This window comes from Phascolarctos cinereus, unplaced genomic scaffold (assembly GCF_003287225.1).
Source record: "Phascolarctos cinereus isolate Bilbo 61053 unplaced genomic scaffold, phaCin_HiC Scaffold_4;HRSCAF=312, whole genome shotgun sequence".
NCBI classification, from domain to species: Eukaryota; Metazoa; Chordata; class Mammalia; order Diprotodontia; family Phascolarctidae; genus Phascolarctos; species Phascolarctos cinereus.
In genome coordinates, this window is record NW_027555847.1 from 13,984,175 (window position 1) to 14,008,477 (window position 24,303).

Here is a 24,303-nt window from a genome sequence, read left to right on the forward strand (position 1 = left end):
TTTAAACACTACAGTCTAGTCTTCCAGTGAGTGGCAGCATAATATAGCAGATAGGCAGCTCACCAAGGAGTCAGAAAGACCTGGGTTCAAGTCATGCCTCTGGAACAAACTGATCTGTGACAAATCCCTTAATCTTTCAATATTTCCAAACAATTTTCCATAACTCTAGTTGGTAGAGGGAAATTACACACCAGGAACTATCTACACCAGTGGTGTCAAACCCAAATAGAACCAGATCCCTGCAGGTTGCATAATGTCTTAGAAAACCACAAATCAACATTGTCTATGTTGTATTGTATTTTTATTCATTTTGTTAGACATTTCCTAATTACATTTTAATCTGGTTCAGGCAGAAGTGGTGAATTTTGCAGTGCCTCTGCCTCCACCAATGAAATCAGCAATTATATTGCTTATGAGAAGAGGAAGTGAACTATTTTAGATACCAGTTGTTTCTAAGAACTATGCATTCTTAATTAGGCCGTTCCATGCATAGAAACAGACAAATGTTATTGGAAATGGGACTAAAGAAGTCTATTTTAAAGTAGATAATTAATTTTAAAATTATTTTCCCAATGAATGCTTCACAAATAAAATTCAAAATTTAGTATTAAGTTTTGGTTAAGACTTACCAAATCAAAGATGCCCCTAATGAGCCTATGAGGAGGTTGACTTAAGTGACTATTTGTGCATAAATTACACACACACACACACACACACACACACACACACACACGCATGCATTCATGAAGCTCTGGTCTCAAGAGGTTTGCAGACTCTTGGAATGTAAATGCCTGGGTAAAAGGAGTGGGTGGGGCTAAGGAAAGCTTGCTCAGTCTCTGAAAGACCTCAGAGCATAATGGCCCAGAATGGTCTATTTTAGAACAAAAGTACTTCCTGCAGTCTGTTCTAAATTGGGTTAAGTCTAATTTCCCAGATCTCTGCCTCATCGCGTCACCTGAGCAGGACTGACAGACAGTGTGGGTTGGGATCATTCGCCTTCCTGGAGATCTGTACCCAGGGAGCAATCTTCCCTTTTCTTAGCAGTGCACCCATGTGATTATTCATTTTGTCTGACAACCCAAATTTAATCCTAAACACATTTAAAAACAAGCACAAAAATGTTCTGAAGTCTAGAACTCAACAGGGGTAGCAGGATGAGGAAACAGCTCTTAGGATCAGGGAGCCAAGAGTCCCACCACCCTCTGCCCAGGTCAGACCCCATCCAGTGTCTTGTGTTCAGTCCTGGGGGGCCTCCTATTAGGAAGGAAACTGATCAGCTGAAAAGTGCCTAGAGGAAAAGGTAATCATAACAGCACAGGACCTTAAGTCCATGTTATATGAGAATCAGCTGAAGGACCAGAGTATGGTAAAGCCTTAGGGAGGACATGAAGATTTTCATAGGAAAGAGAGATTTAGCTTGTTCTGCTCAGCCTCAGCAGCGGAACCAAGAGTGATGGGGGTGAGGGATGTAGGGGTGTTGCAAAGTCAGATTTAGGCTTGACATTCAGAAAATCTTCCAACAAACAGAGCTATCCCGAAGCAGAACAAGACAATTCCAGTTCAGGAAACTGGGGATGTTTAGCCCAGAGGAGAGAAGGTTTGGTCAGCACTTACTCTGAGCAACACACTGGAAGCAGTGGACAGAATTCATGCTAGTGTCTCAGGAAAACTTTCTTTAAAAATGGACATGTCCTGAAGTGGAAGGGGCTGCCATCAGAAGCGGGGGAGTCCCCCTTCAGACAGAATCTGAGTGCACTTGATGGGGACATTATAGAGGGAATTTCTTTTGTGCATGGGCTATGCTAAATGGTCATTGAGGTCCCTTCTACCCTGAGATTCTGGGATTCCAGGAACTTTTGTCTGTGTTTCAATAGGGAAGGAATTGCATTATTTCACAGAAATCACTTAAGCTTGCTTCAATAGGAAGAATGAAAGAAAATTTGTCAAATAAATAAGTAAAAAGCTAGAGAAAAAGCTACCAGAACACAAAGCAAGACTTGTAAATCTCACAATGAGGTTAGTCAGCCTTAGTAACCTACCTCCCAGAAGGAAAACAAAAGAATCTGGGCCTGTCTTTTAAATTGCTGAGGACCTCTGGTGAAAGTGGAAGGAAAGGAAGAAAATGAGCCATTTCCCTAATCATCAGTTTTCAATAATCTCTGTCCTTCTGCGCTGGAAGAATGAGCAAGCCACGTATTTCTCTAATGCCATGGTAACCGAGAGAGGCTGCAGTGGGGGCACTGGGGAAAGGACGGCAACAGCAAAACCTATCACAACTGCCAAGGGGGAGCAACTGGAAATCGAAGCTCAGGGTCTACCCCTTACAGGAAACCTTCCCAACAACACCTGCCCCTCGCCCACTCTCCCACCTCCCCAAACGCATTTAAACTAATCATTTCATTCATTGTACACATCTAAGCTGATTTCCCACATGGATGCTTGCTCTCCCCTGTGGTCCTACGTGGTGCTTGAAAGAGAGAAGGAAATGGGTTCTGTGATTCCACATCACCCTCCAACGAGAAAACTGAGGTCTGGGGAGTTAAGTGACTTTCCCAAGGTCCAGCAGGTAGTGTCCAGAAGCAGGGTTTGAAGCCAGGTCCTCTGACTCTCAAGTTACGTCTTTGTTCTGCTATGTGCCAGCCCTTGCCCTCAAGGAGCTTGCATTCTATGGGGGGAGAGAACATGTCCAAACATGGTTGTTTACAAAATAGTCACAACGGGAGCTTTGTCCCTCAGGCACCGCTGGAGCACTCCATTTGGTTTTGACTAAGTAATCTCAATTACATCACTAAAATAAGACTCCACATGTGTTCAAATAATGAAACTATTAAAAGAGACACTATTTCACTTAAGATGCAACGGTGAAAAATCTTAACCAATAAACAATGGAAATGTTTTTCTCAAATCACTGAAGGTAAAAAAAAAAGAAATAAGATTAACTTATCTTGATAATAATAAAGCTTTGGCCCTGAAGGAATTTCCTAGAGGTGAACAAATTAAGTTCACTGAACTAAGGAGAGACAGTGCTAATGGTTTTATTAGGCTCACTTTATAATCCATCTGTGTGTGGTCCCCTTCACCTCCAAAAGCAAAGAGAAATGTGTAACTGCAACACAGGTTTAAAGAATCAGACATTCAGAGCTGGAAGGAACCTTGGAGACCATCTGAGCCAACTGCCTTGTTTTACAGAAGAGGAAACTGAGGCTTGAGGTGACTTTCCCGAGGTTGGCTGTTAAGTAGAAACGTGAAATCTAAGCAGAGTTCTCTCACACCAAATCCAGCACCCCTCCACTGCACTGCCCCTTGAAGGGGCATACTCTGACAGAGAACAGACACCGGGGAACAGACACTGATGCGGTTTCTACACCCAGGGCCACAACAGCACAATCTAGCTCAGCAGCTAGGACATAGTGGAACAAAAATTTTACTAGAGAATGTGTCCCTTACAAATGCTTGGTAAAATATGAGCAAAGAAATCCTGGTTTTTCCAGGGAAATGACCAAGATCTGGATCTCACACACATTACAGAAATCAGCAGAGTCAGTATGGAGCAATAAAAGTTTGAATGTTGTTTGCAGGGACCAGCAAGAAAGGCGTTTAAGAGAGAAAAGTGCAATAAGCCTAGATAGGTACTTTGGAGACAGTCTTTTCATATAAGTAACAAGGAACCAGGAGGCAGCTAGATGGCTCAGTGGCTAGAGTGCTGGGCCTGAAGTCAGGAAGACCTGAGTTCAAATCTAGTCACAGACTCTTTCCTAGGCTTTCTGGGCAAGTCACTTAACCTCTGTTTGCCTTAATCCACTGAACAAGGAAACAGCAAACTGCTCCAGTATCTGTGCCAAGAAAAGCCCATACAGAGTCACAAAGAGTCAGACATGACCAAAATTCACATCCTGGTAATGTGTGATGAATCAGGGGAAGCCATCTGGGTACTGCTTGTCAAGGTTTCTCAGTATTTCTCATTCCCTGCTCAGAACCACCATGAGGTTAAGAATATTGTTGTAAGACAACTGGTATACAAGAATAAATTCTGCCTGGTGCCTGGATTCTGGGGAATGTGATCAATGCTAAGGAAACCACCAGATCCTCAGATTAAAGATGGAAGGAATCCATTCTCACTGATTCATCTCCCATAACCAGCATAGGCAGTCTGCTTTTCACCTGCCCAAGGTCTCATTACAAACCTGGACCCTCCACACTCTAGCTGAACCACCTGGTTTTCTTTTCCATGCAACATCATTCCTCCCTGTAATTCAGAATGATGTTCAAGCAGAAATATGCAGGAAACTGAAAAGTGGGCTGAGGTTAAGTTTAACTACTTGATCTGGGAGGACGACCTATAATCTATGTGCAGGAGATTGGGGGGTTGGGTTTGCTTTTTAAGTATACATGGCTACATGAGTTCAAATCCTCCCTCAGACCCTTACCCATATGTGACATTGGATAGGTTACAGCTTCAGCCTCAGTTTTCTCATCTATAAAATGAAGTTAACAATAGCACCAAACTCCCAAGGCTGTTGTGAGGATCAAGTGACATGATGCATGTAAAGTGTTTTGCAAACTTTAAAGTGCTATATAAATGCTAGCTATTATTATTATTAAAGCAACTGAAAACCAAAAACAACTACATAAAAGCATATTATAAATTATTAACAAGAGAAATGCAAATCAAAAAAATCTAGAGGTTTCACTTCACATCCAGAAATTTGGCAAAATTGAAAAAGGATTGGAATAGTCAATGCTGGAGGAGTTGGGAAAAGCTAGCCATACTGATCCACATTTGGTAAAGGCAGGGATTTGTCCAACTATTCCAAAAAGAAATATGTAATTATGCTAAGAAAGTGACTAAAATAATGATATCTGTTGACCTAAAGAACATACTACCAGGAGGCCAGAGTTTTGTTTTGGTTTTTTTAAGTCCCATACTCACCAAAATATTCAAAGCAGCACTTTTTGTGGGAGCCAAGAACTAGAAACTAAGTAGATGCCTATTAATTAGGGTAGAACTAAACAAACCGTGGTACCTGAATCTAATGGAACATGACTGCTTCATAAAAATGATGAATACGAATAATAACTAGCATTTATATAGCACTTTAAAGTTTGCAAAACATTTTACATGTGTTATCTCATTTGATAAGAAGGATTCCACGTATGAGAAGACTTACTTGAAGCATATGCAGAGTGAAATAAGCAGAATCAGGAAAACAACATGCATGATGATTACAACAATGTAAAAGAGGGGGAAATGTGAAATGAAACACTATCTAATTATCACGACCAAGCTTGGCCCCAAAGAAGAAATGAGAAAATGAATCTATTTCCCTTCTTTGCAAATGTGACAGAATAAGTGATATGACTACAAGGTAGGCATACCTTAGAAAGAAAAGGAAGAGCAAAAGGTCTAATATACACAGTAATATTTCTAGAAGCTCTTTTTATAAGGGCAAAGAATGAAATAAAGAGGTGCTCCTCCACCGGGGAAGGACTGAACAAATTGTAATATAGGAATAATGTAGTAGAATACTATTGTGCCATAAGAAACTACAAAAGGAACAATTTCAGAAAAACTTGAGAAGGCTTACATGAACTGATCCAGAAACAGAAAAGCAATTTGTGTAACATTGGAAAACTAAACAACTTCGAAAGGCTTAAGAACTGACTGATGCAGTCACCAACTACAAATCCCAAGGCCCAGTGATGAAACACTACCCTCTTCTTGCCAGAAAGATGGTGGACTCAAGATCCAGCATAAGGGATGTATGCTTTGGACACGGCCAGTGCAGGAATCTTGTTTGCTCAACTACGCATGTTTGACAGCTTCTCTACTGCTTTTATGGGAAAGGAGAAATGAAGACTAGGCAACAACAGCCTTGGAATTAGTCACATGGCTGGACCCAAAAAGAGTTTCCCTTGACGGTTTCACTTCAGTTTACAAGCAAAGCATTCTAGGGACTTGTCATTAGCCTTATGATGTTTAACATTTTGATCACTGACTCCAATAAAGACATAAATGGCATACTCTAAAAGATCTATGATCTCATCATGAATCCCCTACGATGCTATTAACAATAGGGCTCCTAACCCAACCACACCTGCTCATCCTGTGCAACACTAATCCATACCCCCCAATAAGTTCATCACAGGGGCTGCAGTCAACCTGTGGTAGGAAGAGAGTCTTTCTGAGTTTCTCCTAACATACTGACATACAGCTCTCAAGCTGTCTGCCTTGCTATCACCATGTGATGGGGCCATCTTGTTTTTCATTTTTCTATTTCCCTGCTGACACCCTTTCCTTCTATGCTTCAAGGTTCTTCATTAGTTACATGCAGCCTGCTCACACCCACCATATGCCTCTCCATTGCCATCTGTGGGATATTCATTTGTGTTTCTTTGGGGAACCATAGTGTTCCAGGGGTCGCAATCATACACCAATTACTTAAAATACTGTTACTTAAAAGATGGGCATATTTTCTCGGAGAAGTTTGAGGTAACTAAAGGAAGTCTATAATTTACCAAAAGCACTCCAGTCCACTCTCCTCCTCCTGTTTTTTTCTGGACCCAACTCATTGTCCATTTGCCCTGTCTGTCCCTGATATTTAGCTCAATGGAAAAGTTCTACAGGTTGTCAACATAAGTACATGTCATAATCCAGGCAATAGATAGTCTTCATCTATTTGTTTTTTCCTGTAGGGATGATTAGGCCAAACTTTTTTTGAGTGTTCATAGATTTCTTCCAGGAGTTTCTGCAACACTCTAGAGCTTGGTGCAATTGGAATGGGAATACTTAGCAAAATGCAGAGACAAGCTATGATGACTGACCTAAAGTTCTTCACATTCCCATCCAACAGTGCTTTTCCTTAAGTAAAGGTCTGACCCTGTCACTCCCCTCCTCAAGAAGAATCCATGGCTCTATATTGCCTCTAGGAGAAAATACAGACTCATCTGGTTAGATCTTGGAATCCTTCAGACTTTGAACTCAACCTGTCTTCCTGACGTTGCTCACCATCTCCAAACAAACCGACCTTTCCTCAGTCTTTAAACATAGCTCTCCATGCCCCGTGCCTGGAAGGCACTCCATCCTCATCTCCACCTTGTCCCTAGAGAATCCCTCTCTTCCTTCAGGACACAGCTCACGAGTAACTTTCCACATAAAACCCTTCCTGATTTTCTCCAACTGCTAGAATACATAGGATTATAAAGAAAACCAATTATACTGAAATATAATTATTTTAAAAACTTAAGTTCAACAGATGCCAGGTTTAAGAACTCTTGATCTCAGATGAAAAAAATAAAATCAGTGAGATCATTGCTACATCCCACAAATAGTGTGTGCTCCAAAACATGTTTTATTTTTTGTTTTCTTTTCCATTTTGACCACAGGAGACCAATCACCCTGTCACCACATTCCCATCATTAATATGTCTATTAGCCCACTGAAAAAGTAGGTTACCAACCTCAGAGTCTCCAATGACAATCAAGTCTAATGAGATAAGAAATTTGATTTCAGAGATCTATGTACGTATATTTTAACATGCTATTGTTCCTCCCTTCTACGCTGTGTACATTTCTTCCAATGCTGCTCCGTTTCCAATAGTAATTAATTAAAACAGGCCCAATCCATTCATTCACATTCTTAGACTTTGTGTGCTCCAATATCAGCCTTGACTATTTCCCAATATGGTTCTAACTAAATTGGTTTAAATTGATCCACTAAATGCCAACATTTGCAGAGATTTCCAAACACAAATGGCCACTTTGTGCTCTGCTTTAAGCCACTGAACAGCATAAGGGAGTCCCTCCAGAGCCAGCTAAGGTGTCCCCTCCTCAACAAAGCTATATGGATCATCACCCCAGCCACTTTCAATGAACTCACAGAGCATCTCATCTATGACTCTCTTACATAAAGTATTCTAAGCCAGAGGTGTCAAACTCCCAGAGAGGCCCAAACCAGACGAAAATGTAATTGAAAAAACCTTAACAAAATAAATAAAAATATAATACAGCATAGGTGATGTTAATGCGATATTTTCTAAGTCAATCTTCTATTTGACTTTGACACCACTGTTCTAAGCAATGAGGATCAATGTGGGAGAGTAGGAAAAGACCTAGGGTTGGAAGACCTAAATTTGAGTCTCAGCCCCAACACTTAAAACCATCATACCATCATCAGTTGGAATGTGGTTGAAAGGGACTTCATGCAGCACTTGGGAAGATCAAAAATGAGATGTCCCTGTATAACCAAAAGGCATGATCTAAATGCTTTACAGCTATTTCAGAGGCCAGGTAGTTTAGTGGATAAAGTGTTAGTCTTGACCTCATGAAGACCTACATCCAAATCCCACTTAGGATGCTAATTAACTGTTACTGAGAGCAAGTCACTCAGACTATAAATCATAGCCCTCAGATTACAGGCCCTTGATATATGATTATCTTGAGCTCTTAGGTTGCCAAAGTATCCAACTTGATGGATACAGTGGCCCAACTCCTGTCCATGCCTTTGCTCCATGATTGGAATGCTGTCCCTCCTCACCTCCTCTGCCTCTTGAAATATCTAGTTCATTTCACATTTCAGCTCAAGTGTTACCTCCTAGGCTAGGCCTTTTGTGATTTGCTGCCCTCCCGCTTCCCACCTGCAGTTGCATTTGTAGAATGTATAGTATATACCTGCTCACAGACACCCATCTTGTCCCCTCCAGTAGAACATAAGCTCATCAAAGGCCAGAAAGATTTTATTTTTTCTCTGTATACTCAATACCTAGCAAAGTGCCTGGCCCATAGAGGTACAAACATTGAGTGAAGGAATGATTGCAAGGATTTTTTTCTTATTATCTGTATGTCCCCAGCACCTAGTACACTGAAGTAACTTGGTAAATGTTTGCTGAATTAAAGGTGTCAAGATGCCCAAGTACCTACCATTTGGGGTATACAGCATCATTTTTTTAGTTTTCAGTCACATGGACTGAGATTCATAAATTATCTTCTGAAGTCATTGAGACTAAGGAAATTTGAATAAGCCAACACATTCTGATTATTGTATTTTCCAATATCAACCCTACCCTTCCCATCACCACCTCTTTCTGCTGCTCTCTAGATCACTGAGCTAAAAGAATCCAAGCAAGGTTCATAGCTATCAACTCAATTCAATAAACATTTCTTGACAGGCACTGTGCTAAGGCTGAGGACACGAAAAAGAGGCAAAAGACAGCCTCTGTCCTCAAGAAGTACACCAACCATATTTTTTGTAGTAATGTAACCCCTTCCCTCTCACTTTGACCAGTCCTACTTGGAAGGTAGCAGTCAAGCTTGGGGGATAAGTGGAAGATACTGAGAAATAAAGGATACAGTTCTCAGTTACCCAGAACTTGAACTTGGGGTCAAAGACATGAAAGAAGAATGCCAATGGGTTCTCCTTTTCAGAGCCTGCCTTTGAATTCACATCCCCATTAGAAGGGAAAAAGGGTGAGAAGCAATTGGAGGTCCCTGCCAATGGCAGCACACAAAAGGAAAAAAAAAAGAGTGGCATTAGGAGCTGGCGAGACCCAGAGAGCAACACCTCTAAACTATAGCTGCAGAGGAATCGGCAGCTACGTCTGCCTTGCTATTGGCTACAGAGGAGAAGTTTGGGAATTCCTGCATTGGGGAGATTGCAGTGACTCACTTATAGAGAGCACCTGCTGCTGAATGTCTTCAACTACATCTTAAAACTGCCAAGACACTGTTTGAGGACAGTCTGGATTCCAGGAGAAGCTGTGGGCACCCAACAGCGTGGTAACTGCTCTATTATATAGAGTTTTATTTCTTTTATTGAGTTTATGCAAAAAAGTGAAAAACACTGTGTTGGATTAAGCACATGTCTGTCTCTTTGTACAAGCAGTCAACTCCACTATGCCAAGGTCATATGAATAAGGCCCAGTGAGAGATAACAGATTTATAGCAAAGGCTGTTTTTTTTTCCAGTAGGTGGGGGCTCAGAGCTAATGTAATTGGATAAATACACACTAACCACACCCCTTTTACTAATGAGACAACGACAGCCACCCAGGATGAGGTGGAGCTGGAGGCCAAAAGATTTCACCCTCAGAACCACAGAGAGCCTGGCACTAGCCTCAAAAGAGATGGAATGCAAAACCACCAGAGTGAGCACAGGACTTCCCAGAGACTAGTCTTTTTGTTTTTATATAGATTTGAGGTCAGTGGCTAGCAATGCCACTTGGTGGTTTAAAATGCCCCCCAAAATGAAAACAAAGTAAGTGTCCACTGTTTAGTGAATGGCTAAACAAAGTGTGACAGGAATATAATGGGATATACCAGACTGAGTCACAAATATGAGGAATTCAGAGAACCATGGAAAGAGTTGTGTGAACTAATAAAAATGGAAATAAGTAGAATCAGGAGATCAATATACACAACATTTGCAATGATATAAGTGAATATGATAGTTTTCCCCAAGGCTCTGTGTCCTTCTTCTCTCTTCTCTCCACACTACCTCATTCCGTGTTCATATCAGCTCCCATGGGTTCAACCATTTTCCCTATGAAGGAGCTTCTCAGATCTATCCAGCTCGCTCTCTTCTGTAGCTGCATGTTGGGCATTTCAAACTGAATATCTAGTAGGCATCTCAAACTCAGCATCATCCAAAAGCAAATGCTCGACTACAGACAAGGAGAGAGGGACCAAGTTCACAAAATGACCATGAAGCCTTCTCTACCGGCACCTGCCCACATCAGACGCCTTCAGGACACGGATACGCTTGTACCTCATCATTGTGTTCCTTTGTGTAAGGTCAAGTAACAGAACTGGGATCTTCTAGGTTTAAATTGTACACTTGAAAGGGTCTTTCATATATCAGCCAGTTCCCCCAACTTCAGTCAGGCTTTATTTACACTTTGACACTTCAACAGATCTGAGATCTCATTGATGTGGAGTCTTCCCACTTCTGAAGTAGATCCCAATCCATCCACATCTTCTCCATCTCTGGGATTCCCCAAGGAATCCACCCAAAGTACCAGAGGCATTCCTCTAGATTGGAAGCTATGCTATGGATACCAATGAAGGCCATGCATCACTCACTCTTTATTCTCACTTCATGACTAGTTCACCCTCTTGGCTCATATCTCTCTGGATAATATTTTTTATTCCGACTCTTACGTGGAGTTTTTCCTTAATACTATGTTGCAGCCCACCCTCGACCACCATGTGCCTCTCTTTTGTCCTTTGGCTAAAATATAACTTTAGTTCTTAAAGTTATAGAACATTTATAGTGATGTGAAGTGAACTGATAGGCCCACAGAATGGACCAGAGATCGTGGAAAGACTTTAGAAACAGACAAGGTGCTGGGCCTGGAATTCAGTAGAAAGAGGAGAGCAGGCCAGGTGACATCTGGGAACAGGTACAGGGCTTTTAATAACCTCATCTTCTCCCTGAAAAGAAGGCTTTTTTTTTTTTAGTATCAATACATTTTCCAAGGATGCTTTAAGGATATTGGTCACAAAATACCACAGGTTTTCATTCATCTGTTCCAATGAAAAAGCTATCTGGCGTTATCTTTTTTTTAAATTACATTTTATTTTTACAAATATCTTTTGTTTTTACATCATCCTATTTTTTCCAAATATGTTGGAAACATATATATTCTCCTCCCTTACCCAACACAGAAAGTCATTCCTTGGACTATAGATTAAAGAAGAAATGAAATGGAGAGTTCAATAAGACCAACCAATGGATCCTTTAGGACAACATTTGCAAAATTCCATATCCCTAGTCCCTCAACTCTACAAATGCTTAATGTTAGGATTATGGTTAGCATAGTTTCCTCAACTCTTCTCCAAGGTGGAGCTTGGTCACTCCAATTACCCATCATTGCTCCCTTTTTTTTCCCATGCTCTTTCCTTTTATATAGTAATTGTGTACATAGTTTTCTTAGTTCTGCTTACTTCTTCCTACATCAGTTAGATTGTTCTAAAAACAGTTGCGCACACCATTTTTACTGTAATATATTGAAATAACCGTTGTTGACTCTTTTACCCTTAGCCTACTCCAAGGACAATGAGGAAACAAGAAACAGGTCCTCCTGGGAAACCAGAGGAGGAAAAAAAAAAACCTGCCCCAAGGCTACACTTGAACTCTTCTACAATTTGTGGTAAGGATTAGCACTTTGCAAATGGCTGAAAGTCTCAGCCAGAAAAGTGACTTTTCCTATCCACCTTAAAACCAAGCACAGATAGTAACCAGAAAACTTCAACACCAAAAAGATGATCCTGTCAGTCACTGCCCCATTCACCTCCTTCCCAGGAAGCTTCAGAGTTAGAAGAGACTTCAAAGGTTGGATAGTCAAATCCGCATCTGAGAGGGATTGCAGGGATCTCTTTGCCAGTGCTGAAGCAGGAATCTCTTGCTTTGCCCATGCTTGGATCTGGGTCACAGTTCTGGGCTGCGGTCCTGGGGTGAGGAAGAGAGCTGGTGTGGTGGAGCTTGTAGTGATTGTGAAGAGAAAACCCTCCTCACAGTTCCAGGACAGAAAGGAGTGCTTGTGGTCACTAATAGTCCAGAGCACAGGATAGGAAAGGAGTAAACACCTCACCCCTTATCATACCACCTTGGAAGAACTGAAAATTTACAGGTCCCTACAAGTATCTCTGAGAACAGCTGTACAAACCCCTGAAGCCTGGGACAGTACATTCTCCACACTGGAAGCAGACTCTTACCTTAACAAAGAGTTTAAAACTCAAGAAATTTGCCAGGATCATGAGCAAGCAGCGCAAAAAAAGTCAGACTATATTATCTTACTTTGGTGACAAAGAAGATCAGAATATACAACCAGAAGAAGACAACAAAGTCAAAGCTCCTACATCCAAAGCCTCCAAGAAAAATGTGAATCAGTCCCAGGCCTTGGAAGAGCTCGAAAGGGATTTTGAGAAGCAAGTAAGAGAAGTAGAGGAAAAACTGGGAAGAGAAATGAGAGTGATGCAAAAAAATCATGAAAAACAAATCTGCATTTGAACAGGAATTCCCTCTATAGCACGGTCAAGACAAAATCTTCCAGCCAAACTGGCCTTCTCCCTGTTCTTCATATACCCAACATTAATGTCCCATTGCCGTGCATCCATAAAGGCTCTCCACCATGCCTAGGATGGCCACCCTCCTCACCTCCACCTCTTGGAAACCCAACTTTTCCTCAAAGCTAAACCCAAGGAAGACCATCTACATTAAATGTTTCCTAACCCTCCCCCAGCTTCTAGAGCCTTCCTACCTCCAAATTACTTGACATTTATTATGGATTTATGGATAGGCAGACAGATATATAGATAGATAGATTTTGCATATACCTATATCAGAGAATGCAAGCTCCCTGAGGGCAGGGACTCTTTCCCTTTTGTCTTTATAGGCAGCACCTGGCACAGCAACTTGCTCATACTAGCCATCTGACTTACCCAATGCTTGTCGACTGATTGACTTCAGTGACCCGCAAGAGCAATTCCACTAAGTCCTCCCTCCCGAGACAGTTCACCTCACTGCTAGACAGCCCCAGTTGTCAAGAGGTCCCTGGTCACAACTATGATTACAAAGAAGGAAATACATCACCCAACTCTTGGCAGGACGGTGATGGACTCAGGAGACAGAATGAGGCTTTTTTTTTTGGACTTGGCCAATGTGGGAATTTGTTTTGACTACGCATTATGACAAGGACTTTGTTTTGTTTTGTTTTTTCATTTTTCTCCCCAAGGAAAAGGAAAGTAAAAGGGAGAGAAAGTATATTTTTTCATTTTTTTTTTGGAAGCAATAGGGTTAAGTGACTTGCTCAGGGTCACACAGCCAGTAAGCATCTGAGGCCAAATTTGAACTCAGATCCTCCTGACTCCAGGGCCAGTGCTTTACCACTGCGACACCTAGCTATACCCCGATTTGTTAGTTTTCTTTTTTTTAAGGGGGAGGGTGCCAACAAATGATCCATTAGGGAAGTGATTTCCCCTCCCCAACCCCAGTGTGAGCTGCCCCATCGTTTTAGCAGAAAGGGAAAAGCCCAAGTCAAAGCTGGTGGCTGAAATCCACAGCTAAATCAATTTAATTTTTTACAGCAAATTGAAGCTCTCCCTCCAGGCGAGAAGTTAGAATGCTTCTCTGGGCCAGCATCAAGATAAGAGTCCATCCCTAAAGAGGTTCTGTTTGTTCTTCTCATGCCTTCAGGCTAACAAGGGCTTCCTCCAATTTGGTTGGGGGGAGAGTGGTTGAGATCCTCCACTCAGTCACCTCCAGGAGGTCTTGCACTCATCACTTCTGGGAAATACCTCTAAGGAGAGAAAGGCAAAACTGCACTGTGGGGAAGACCTAGCCACAGGAGGAGATAAGGGATTCTACCTAGAACCCCAAGAGCCGGGGATGTCCTGCACCATTCTGGAATCTATGCCAAACTGCAAGGCAAAGACATCCCCATCACTCAGAGGCAAAGCCAAGGAATCTGTGTCACGGGGTTTTAGACTGGTTTTGTTTTACTTTCTAGTTCTGTGTTTTGGGCATTACACAGAACTCCCAGTGAGGAAATTCCCTCTACCAATATGGCATCTGCTCTGCAATTTATAATCTTAAAGACTAGCCCAGGGTCACACAGCCAAGGTGGGTCAGAGATGGGACCTGGACCCTGGTCCTCCTGGGAGACCAGCTCTCTGTGATATCCTGCTGCCTTCTCTTTAGGTTAATTACCTTCTTCTAAACCAAAGGTTCTTAATAGCAGGGAAGATTTCAGGGGACCTATGAACTTAGGGGAAAACAATGCATCTTTAGATCATTAGGCTCTAGTTGAAATTTAGAATTTCCTTTGATTAATTCTAAGGAGTATATTCTTGGAATCTGTCTGCTTTAGCAGATGCCAAAGAGCCAACAGCACAAAGAAAGGCTGAGGACCCTTAGAAACAAAGCCCAATCATGGAACAAAATTAGCACCATTTACCAAATCCCAGAACCTGAATCGGAAGGAGCTCAGGGGTCATCTAGTCCAACCTGTCCACAAAAAAGAATCTCCACTAACTTTCCCCAACAAATGGTCATCTAACCTCCACCTTAAGATCTTCAGTGATGGGGGGCTCCCTTCCTCCCCAGCACAGCCCATTCCACTCTGGGATAGCTCTTCTTCTCAGCAAGATGTTCCTTCAATCAAGCCAACGTCTGACCCTCTGGCCTTCCACCCATCGAAACTAGTTCTGCCTTCCAGGGTCGAGAGGAAGATGCTTGATTCCACATCCATGTACTAGACTGTCAAATATTTGAATACACTTCGCATGGTTTCACCACATCTTCCTCCACCTAAACATCCCCAGTTCTTTCAACCACTCTACGTCCTTTGCCGTCTTGGTCACCCTCCCCTAGATGCCTTCCTGTGTCCCTCCTGAATTGTATCACCCACCACAGAACATAGTCATCCTGCAGACGTGGGCAGTCCAACAGGACGGTCGCTTCCATAAAACTGGACACTTGGACTCTTTTAATGTAGCCCAACATTGCCTATTTCAGGGCTGATTTTCAGGAAAGAAAATACATTATGAGCCAGTCATCTTCTTGAAAGTTCTGGCATCTTCAGTTTTTTCATTTTCTTGAGTGCTCTCAAGGTGCCAGCAATTTCCTGGTATTTGACCAAACTTGGTTCTAATTGGTAGAATCCAATCCAAATCCAAGAACACAGTAGCCAATATTTTAAAATATATTTATTAGGAATAATAAAGAGTTGACGGTGCCCAAAGCCACTGAGTTTTTTTTTAATTGCTTAAAAAGCACCACAGGGAAAGTCATCAGCCTCATTCCCCAAATACCAGGCAGGGGAGGTGGTGTGCTCTAGACAACATCAACAGACCATGGTTCAAATCCTGTCTGTCCCATAGGATCATAGAACTAAAACTCAAAGGAATTTCAGAGGCCATCTAGTCCAACCCCCATACTTTACAGATGAGGAAACTGAGGCCAATAAAGGTGTAGGGACTGCTCAATTTGAACCTGGGTCCTCTGACTCCAAATCCAACATCCTTGCCACTGCCCAGCTGGTCTCTCAAACTTAGTGTCTGAGTGACATTCAATTATTTAACAACTCTGGGGCTCAATTTCCTCATTTGTCAAATGAGGGGATTGGGGTAGGTAATAGGATCATAAATTTCTCATTTTAGAGATGAGAAAACTCTAGCCCAGAGAGGTGAGTTAGGTGGCTTCAGCATTGTCACAAAGACAATCTGGGGCAGAGCAAGAGTTTGAAAACAACCCCCCACTCCAAATCCAATGTTCTTCCCACTATAACAATATGGGGTTCCTTCTGACTCTAAATCTATTCTAATCTGATTTTTAAAGGGTTTGTTTTTAGCAGAGTGGCTACAGTTTAACAGATCACAGAAAACATTGAGCCCCAGCATGGAGGCATTTGAGAGGCCATCCAATCCAATCCCTTTATTTTAAAATGATCCCACTGGTCTCAGGACTCTATCTCCTCACCACCTTCTCTCTCTTAGGTTGAAAGGTGTAGCCATGAACTCTAAAGCCCCCATTTAAACAGGGAGGTCAGCTCAGAACTTCTCATTTCTCACCTGGCTGCACTCCTCCTTATGCTTCCTTCCAGGGCACACCTCCACCCAGCCACCACCACCACTTGTCCAGCTTCCTTCTCTGTGTTCTTTTTCCTCATTAGATTAGAAGTTCTTTGAGGACAGAGACTGTATTTCTTTTTTGTCTTTGTATCCCTAGCATTTAGCACAATGCCTGGCACACGACAGACACTTGATAAATGTTGATTGATTGACTATTGATTTACAAAGGAGGAAGCTGAGGCCTAGAGAGATAAACAGATCCTACAACTATTCTTGGAAGATCTCCTGATCCAACCCCTCTTCTTACAGATGAGGAAATTGAGGCCCAGAGATATTAAGTGACTTGCCTATATGTAACCATTAAGTGACTACCTACAAGCAAAGATGGGATTTGAATCAAGTCCTCTGACTTCAAAACCAAGATTCTTTCTGGTGTATCAGTACAAGAGACCTGGCCTGAATAGCTATTTTGCTTTACCAAGTACAGGGGTCACTCATTCAGTCAGTCAGTCAGTCAATCAGTCAGTCAACTGAGGAGAAATGAGTATGAGAGATCAGGCTGCCTGGCATCCACAGGGAAATAACATTTAGTGTTATCAGATGTGGACCCACCTGATGACCCCACCCACCCATAAAACAGAACTGGACAAGCCTGTGTCTTCCCAGTCATGAAGCACTTTGAATTCGGCTTACGGTTCCACATACAACAGGTGCAAACCCAATGAAACTCCAAAGTCACCCTGGCCACCTCCCTACCATGGCATAAAGACAAGGAGAGCCCAACAGAACTTTCAGGAAGCCTTCTTTTACTCTCTGTTAACTGCCACTCTTTCAGAGCCCTAACATCTTTATCACTCAAGGGCTACTCAGTCAACGAATCAACAAGCATCTATTAAGTGCCTACTATTTGCCAGGCTAAAGTCTGGGGATGTAAGAAAAAACAAAAACTTTCCCTGCCCTTAAGAAGCTTAATTCTAATATGGGAGACAATATGTTCACAAGGATCTACATACAAAATACATACAGAGTAGATGCAAGGTCATCTCATAGGAAAGGCTACACTTTGATGGCAGGAAGTTGGGGGAAGAGGGAAGGCTTAGAATAGATCTGCAGAAAATGTCATTTGAGTTGAGTCTTGGAGGAAGTCAAGGATTCTTGGAAGTGGAGGTAAATGCCAGGTACGGGGCACAGCCAGTGCAAGGGCAAAGAGGTGGAAGATGGAGGCCATAGACAAGGAGCAAATAGGCCAGAAGGGCTGGATTCCAGAGTGTTAAAAAGGGAGTAATGTGTAAGGAGACCAGAAAGTTGGAAGAGGCCACATTGTGGAGAGTTTTAAATCCCAAACAGAGGACTTTCAGGGAGTCACTCAAGGCTACCCAATGGGGAGAGACAATGTTGGCACAGCTGAAGCTAGATTGGAGCCAGAAGAGACTTGACACCAATCAGAAGACTCTGGTGAGGAGAGGAGGGCAGAACGAGGGTGGGCTCTACAGGAACGGAGAGAAGAGGACTCAAGCAAGAGACAGAAAGATGGGAACACCAAGATCTGAGTAACTGACTGGATGTGTGGAGGGACAAGTCCAGGGGGCCACCAAGCTTGCGACATTTTTGCTAGGAATAGAACCGATGTAGGCAGCACCGAAGGACTTGCCTCTCTCACTCTCACCCTCTTCACTGCCTTTTAGGAATTCCCCAACAAAGGAAAGCCATGAGCAATTATCAATGCCTGGAAAATGAGAAGCTTCACCAAATGGGCAACTCCTGAAAGTTTAGAAGAGGTAACTAATTGTGGCATTGTAGAAAGAGCACGGGAATTGGGCGCAGAAAACCAACCTGGCTGTGCCACTGACGACAAGCTCCTTTACACCTATGGTTCCTCAGCCTCCTCATCTGTAAAATGGGACAGTTTAACTAGGTTATTACTAAGATTCTTTCCAATTCTAGAGCTCTGCCTAATTGAAACATTGTATGAGTAAGAGTTGAACGAGTGTGTATTACACACACATATGTATATGTCATATATGCACATGTATATGTACACAGCACAGCCCTAAACACTGAGGATCCAAAGAAAAGCAAATGGCCCCTACCCTCAAGCAACTCACATTCTCCCCAGAATGAGCCTTGCAACCACTGGAATGGAAGTTCCTTGAGGTCAGGGGCTGTTTCATCTGGTCTTTGTCTTTCTTCAATTGTTCAAGGGGCAAGTTGCGAGCCCCACTTATCTCTGCCCCAGGAAGACCACATGTGAACTAGGTGGCCAGCCGAAATGCTTCAGTTTAGGAAGGACCCTGATGGGCCGCAGCACATGTACATATGTGTGTATGTATGTATGTATGTATGTATGTATGTATGTATGTATGTGTGTGTGTGCATATATGTATTCATTATGGAATCAACAGAATACTCCAATAGGATGTAAATTTTTCAGGACTAAGGGCTGCTTTTTAATTTTATATCTTCGTCTCCCCAAAGCCAGAACAGTGCCTAAAATACTCTGGGAAAATGCGTATTGGCTTAAACTGAATTCTAGCACTTCTAGAAGACAGTGTAGTGCCAGGGAAGGTCTGCTGAACTTGTTCATTGGCTGTGGAATCTTAGGACTATATATTACCTATGTGACCTTGGCCAAGTCATTTCACTTCTCTAGGATTCAGTTCCATCCTTTCAAGTAGGGATTACTTCATTCTTTTTCCATGTGCATCTCCAGGGCTTAGCATCATGAGACTGTCGGACTAGAATTCCTCTGAAATCCCTACCAGCTCTAGACCTCTGCTCCACATACTGACCCCTCTCACCTCTAGGCCCCCAAATCCCATAGAGGTTGCGTAGGCCAATGATACATGCCGTCCAGGCTCTCTGCCTTGAAAAAGAGGAGAATTGGAACCTCAATGCTTGGTTCAGAGATCAGGTGAGGAAGACAATGGATATCACCTCTTCCTGGATGCTCCCAGGGAGAAGCCCCAAGATGCCCCTTTGTAGCAGATGTTAAGGGTGTATAATCACAACTTGACTCCAGAGAGTTCTCTTCAAAGAGATTTCTCTTGCTTCCTCAGCCAGGAATTTAGAGACATGCAGATTCTCATCTCCACTCTGCCACTAAAGTAGCTGCACATCTTGGGTAATTCAGTCCCATGAGCACCACAGGGCACTACTACGTAATTCTCTGGAGGGACAAAAATCAAACAGTGTTTCTCCTCAAAGAGTTCACATTATACTGGGAAAGTCATTTTCCCTCTTCGAGACTCAGTTTCCACATCAATATAATGACAAGGTGGGACTAAATGTTTTCTAAGCTCCCTTCCAGAACCAAGATTCTTATTGAAATTTCAGGACAAAAGGTCCTGTAATGGACAGACAGTCAAACCTTAGAATCAGGAAGACCTGGGTCCAGCTGCTACCTCTGACACACATTGGCCATGTGACCATTGGGAACTTAACTTCTCAATCTAACTGACAACCAAGATTGTATGTGTCCTCATTCCTTACACCAATGAAATCACAGCTCTCTCTCTCCCAAAAAAAAGAGCCTCCTTCCTTCCCCGCATTAGATCGAGCTTATCATCCTGGCTGTCACTGAAACATGAATTGGAAGTACAAAGTAAGCAAGCAGACTGGTCCCTAACTAACTGCCTGGTCCACATCTATTCCTCCATCTCTCTTTAGAGTAGACCAGGTAACATCTCACTGAATTTTTAAATGTTTCTGGGGAACTTAGGAAAGGATGAGAAATAAGAAGGTGTGGAAAGTCTTTTCATTTCTACTTTCCCCAGTGAAAACCGTACTCACAGAAAAGCTACTTGGCTCACATACACCAAACCTTTGAACACCTATACAGTCTAGATCAATGGAACAAACCTAGGAAAAATAAAACAAATTTTAATACTGATGCATGTACAATTTTACATTTGGGTGAAAAAATCAACCACATGAGATAAGCCCAGCATCATAGAAACACACTAGACTTGTACTGGTGTTCAGCTCTCACCCTTATTAGCTGTGAGAACCTGAACACATCACCCTAATCTCAAAGAGCCTCAATTTCCTCACTTGTAAAAATAGGAATAATACATCACCAATCTCACAGGGTTATTGGGAGGAAGGTACTTTGTAAACCATCAAAGGCTATACAAGTGTCTGATGTCATCAGACAATAGTTGGTATAAAAAAAAAAGACCTAGGACTTTCAGTGAACTGCAATCTCAATGTGAGTGAGCAGTACAGCATGAGAGTTCAAGTGATCCTATGCAGCACAAACAGAAGCAGTCAGCCAACAAGCATTTACTAAGGACCTACTATGTGCACAGCACAGCCCTAAACACTGAGGATCCAAAGAAAAGCAAATGGCCCCTACCCTCAAGCAACTCACATTCTCCCCAGAATGAGCCTTGCAACCATTGGAATGGAAGTTCCTTGAGGTCAGGGGCTGTTTCATCTGGTCTTTGTCTTTCTTCAATTGTTCAAGGGGCAAGTTGCTAGCCCCACTTATCTCTGCCCCAGGCAGACCACATGTGAACTAGGTGGCCAGCCGAAATGCTTCAGTTTAGGAAGAGCCCTGATGGGCCGCAGCACATCCAGAAGGGGACGACCAGGGCCATGAGGGCACTCAGCTATTCTCTGCCAAGAGGATTAGTTGAAAAAAACTGAATATAGCTTAGTGAAGATAAGACTGCTGGAAGAAGCACCATGTGGAAGGAACTTGTATCGGCATCTATCTCTTGTTCAGCTCATCTCCAGAGCTAGGCACCATGGGTGGCTGGGGGTGGGGGGGAAGGGGAGATAGGTGTGGTTCCCTGAAAGGAAACATTTCCTTAAATAGGGAGCTGTCCAAAAACCCAAAATATGCTGCCAAGGGAAACGGAGAGCTTCCCTAGCACAGGATGTCTCTGACACCCACCAAAAGCAGGAGGCAGGGACTATTTCACTTTCGTCTCTGCATCTCCAGTGCTGAGCACATAGTAGGTACTGAATAAATGTTGCTGGTCGGTGGTATAATGGATCCTCATTCGAAGTCCCTCACCCCTGGGAGATGGACAGTTTTCCTAAAGGAGACAGCCAAAATAGCCCTCCTAGGACATCTGTAGCCCTCTCCTCCTTCCCCTCCAGATGGCCATCTAATTTGGAGGTGGTTTCAGAGGCTTCTCTACCACCCCTTCCAAAATGACATCCATCCAAACAGAATAGAGACGAGCAGGAATAGCTTCCAAAAGCTTACCCCTTCAAGTCCATACCCCCTGCTCAGATTTCCCTGATGGAGTCCAATTAAGCACTACCCATACCTGCCTCCTTTGAAGGCCATCCTTTCTAATGCTGCTGTACCCCAGAGACTCAGCATGCCCTTAGAGTAACAGCTAACCAGAGTGCCAGGCTGGGGAGGAGTGTGCCACGCCCCGTTTCTAGCCCTCGAATCACTAATGGTGCCCCTTGCAAAGGGGGACCTAAGCCCTCTTGTGAGCTTACCTCAGCCCCTGCCCTTCACACCTATCGAATTCACTTTCCAAAGGACAGTTTTAAAGTCCTTTAAAAGCTTGCCGTCCAGGAATCCCCAAGCAGCAAGATTAATTAAAGGTAAGAGCAGCCAAGCCCTGCTAGCTTCCCGGTGCACGCCTGAAGGGTAGCATTTCCCCGTCTGCTCTCCGGTCCCGCAGAGCAAGCAGGAGGGAGACCTGGGGCTGGTGCAAACCAATGGTTAAGTCCAACCGCTGATTCCCAAAGCCAACCAGGAAACTGACCGTGACAAGTAGGTGGGGCCCTCCTCTCGGCTGCCCGGATTGGCCATTTGGGGCTCCCCAGGAGGCCTCTCCCGGCCCACGTCAGTGGCAGGTGCGCTTGTCAGTCACCGGGGGAGCTGTCCATTCGCCCGAGGCTCAGGGAGCAAATGCCCCGCAAGCATCAAAGGGCTGTGCTAGTGGCCGCCCCAAAATCGATCCCCTCCTGGCCAGCGGCAAAAGGGAGACCGACCCTCCAGCTCTAATCTCCCCAGGAGGGGCCCCCATCCTCTTCAGTGGCCCCACCTGATCCCCCAGAGAGCCCCCCAAGAACCAAACTACCCCTCCAAAACGTACTCAGCATCGATCTGGATTCCTTGGCTTGGGTAACAAAGCGCCCACCAGGCCCTCCAGTCTGTAGGTTTCCCTTCTGTCCTATCCCGCCACCCACCCACCCCCCACCTCCAGGAAATCGGTCATTTGGCCGGCCCCAGAGCTTTCACTGGCAAGTACCGCCCTAGACCTACGGACCTTCCTGATCGCTGCTCCTAGCATGTCCGAGGCATTCAGGGGCCAAGCCTCTCCACTCGGTGTTGCTGCTTGCTTAGCCCCCAGCCCCTTGCCCACGCCCGAGCCGGACTCAGCCAGAAGGAGAAAAGGGGGAGGGGGAGGAAAAGGGAGGGGGAAAGCGGGGAGGGGGGGAAACGCCCGGAGGCAGAGAAGGATAGAGAGGCCAGGCAGCCGGCGTGGGGGGCTGTCCTGGGGGTGGGGGAGGGAGATACACCGCAGGCAGGGGCGCCAACAGACTGAGGAGAGAAGGGAGAGAGGGAGGGTCGGGCACTGATGGAACAGAGGAGGGATGGAGGGGAAAAAGGAAGGATGGAGAGGAGAAAGGAAGGATGCAGGGGGAAAGGAAGGATGAAAGAAGCAAAGAAGAGATGGAGGAAGCAAAGACGGAACAGAGGGAGAAAAAGGAGATGAAGAGGGGAAAGGAGAGATGGAGGGAGGAATGAAGGGATGGTGAAAGTGAAGGAGGAATGGAGGGACGGAGGGAGGGGCAGTCCGCCTAGAAGAAGGTGTGCACTTGTTCCAATCCCCTGCCGCCGCTTTCATAAATCAGTGCCGAGCCGCCACCCGCCCCCACCCCCACGCCCAAACGTGGCCGGCTTTCCAGCTGCCTTCTCCAGCCGGCGGGCCGGCAGCCCGCAAAAGCACTGCAGTGCCCCCCACCAGGAGCCCGAGCGACACCTGCGTGTCCCTTGGGAACCGGCCCGGTCCCCCCCACCTCCATGCCGCCGGCCCCCAACCCCCCGAGGGCCAGGAGGGCCGGGCTCCTCACCTGCCCCATCACTGCCGGCGTCGGGAGTCCCGCGTGCGTCCTGCGGGCATCGCGGCGCCCAGCCGCTGCCCAGGCACAGGGAGGAAGGGGCCAGGGGGCGAAGGCAGCCTGGGAGAACGCGGGGCAGGGCAGGGCAGGGCTGGGGCTGGCCAGGGGAGCGCGGGGCAGCTGGAGCTCGACTAGCGGGAGCGCCAGTGCCGTGCGGCGGCTGCAGAGCCGCGGGTGGGTGGGCGGGCGGGCAGGGGAGCCGTGGGGCGGGGCGCGGCGACGGGGCGGGGCACGGCACGGGCGCGGGCGCGAGAAGCTTCGGCTCCTCGCTGCCTCTGCTGCCGCCCGCCCGTCGAGCGGGCCGTCCAGCTGCGCGTCCGTCCGTCTGTCCCGCGCGGCTCACCCTGCCCGCGGCCGCTCGCTCCTTCACTCTGCCTGGCGAGCCCCTGACTCAACATTCCCAGCATTCCCGAGGAGCTGGGTGGTGTGGTGTGCTGCGCGTGTGTGCGTGTGTGTGCGCGCGTGTGTGCGTGTGTGTGTGTGTTTGTGTGTGTGTGCGCGCGCGCCTGTGTGCTGGGCCGCTCTCCGCGGGGGGCAGCAGAGAGCTCCCCATCCCTCACAGCGGAGAAGGGGCGGGGCCTCCTCTCCAGCCCCTCCCCTCCCACTCTTGGCTGGCCTGGGACTCCCCAGTACCCCCTGTGCAGGG

The 24,303-nt window shown here is 44.9% G+C and overlaps 1 protein-coding gene across 6 annotated transcripts in view; it reads right to left on the reverse strand.

Annotated features, from left to right (window-relative positions):
- Positions 1-23,824, reverse strand: part of ERC2 (ELKS/RAB6-interacting/CAST family member 2) — a 1,023,879-nt gene extending 1,000,055 nt beyond the window's left edge. For all 6 annotated transcript variants that reach the window (XM_020970639.2, XM_078152062.1, XM_078152065.1 and 3 more), the window contains exon 1: positions 23,610-23,824. The gene's annotated coding sequence lies outside the window, so the exon portion shown is untranslated. The remainder of the gene's footprint in view (positions 1-23,609) is intronic.
- Positions 23,825-24,303: the final 479 nt, after the last annotated feature.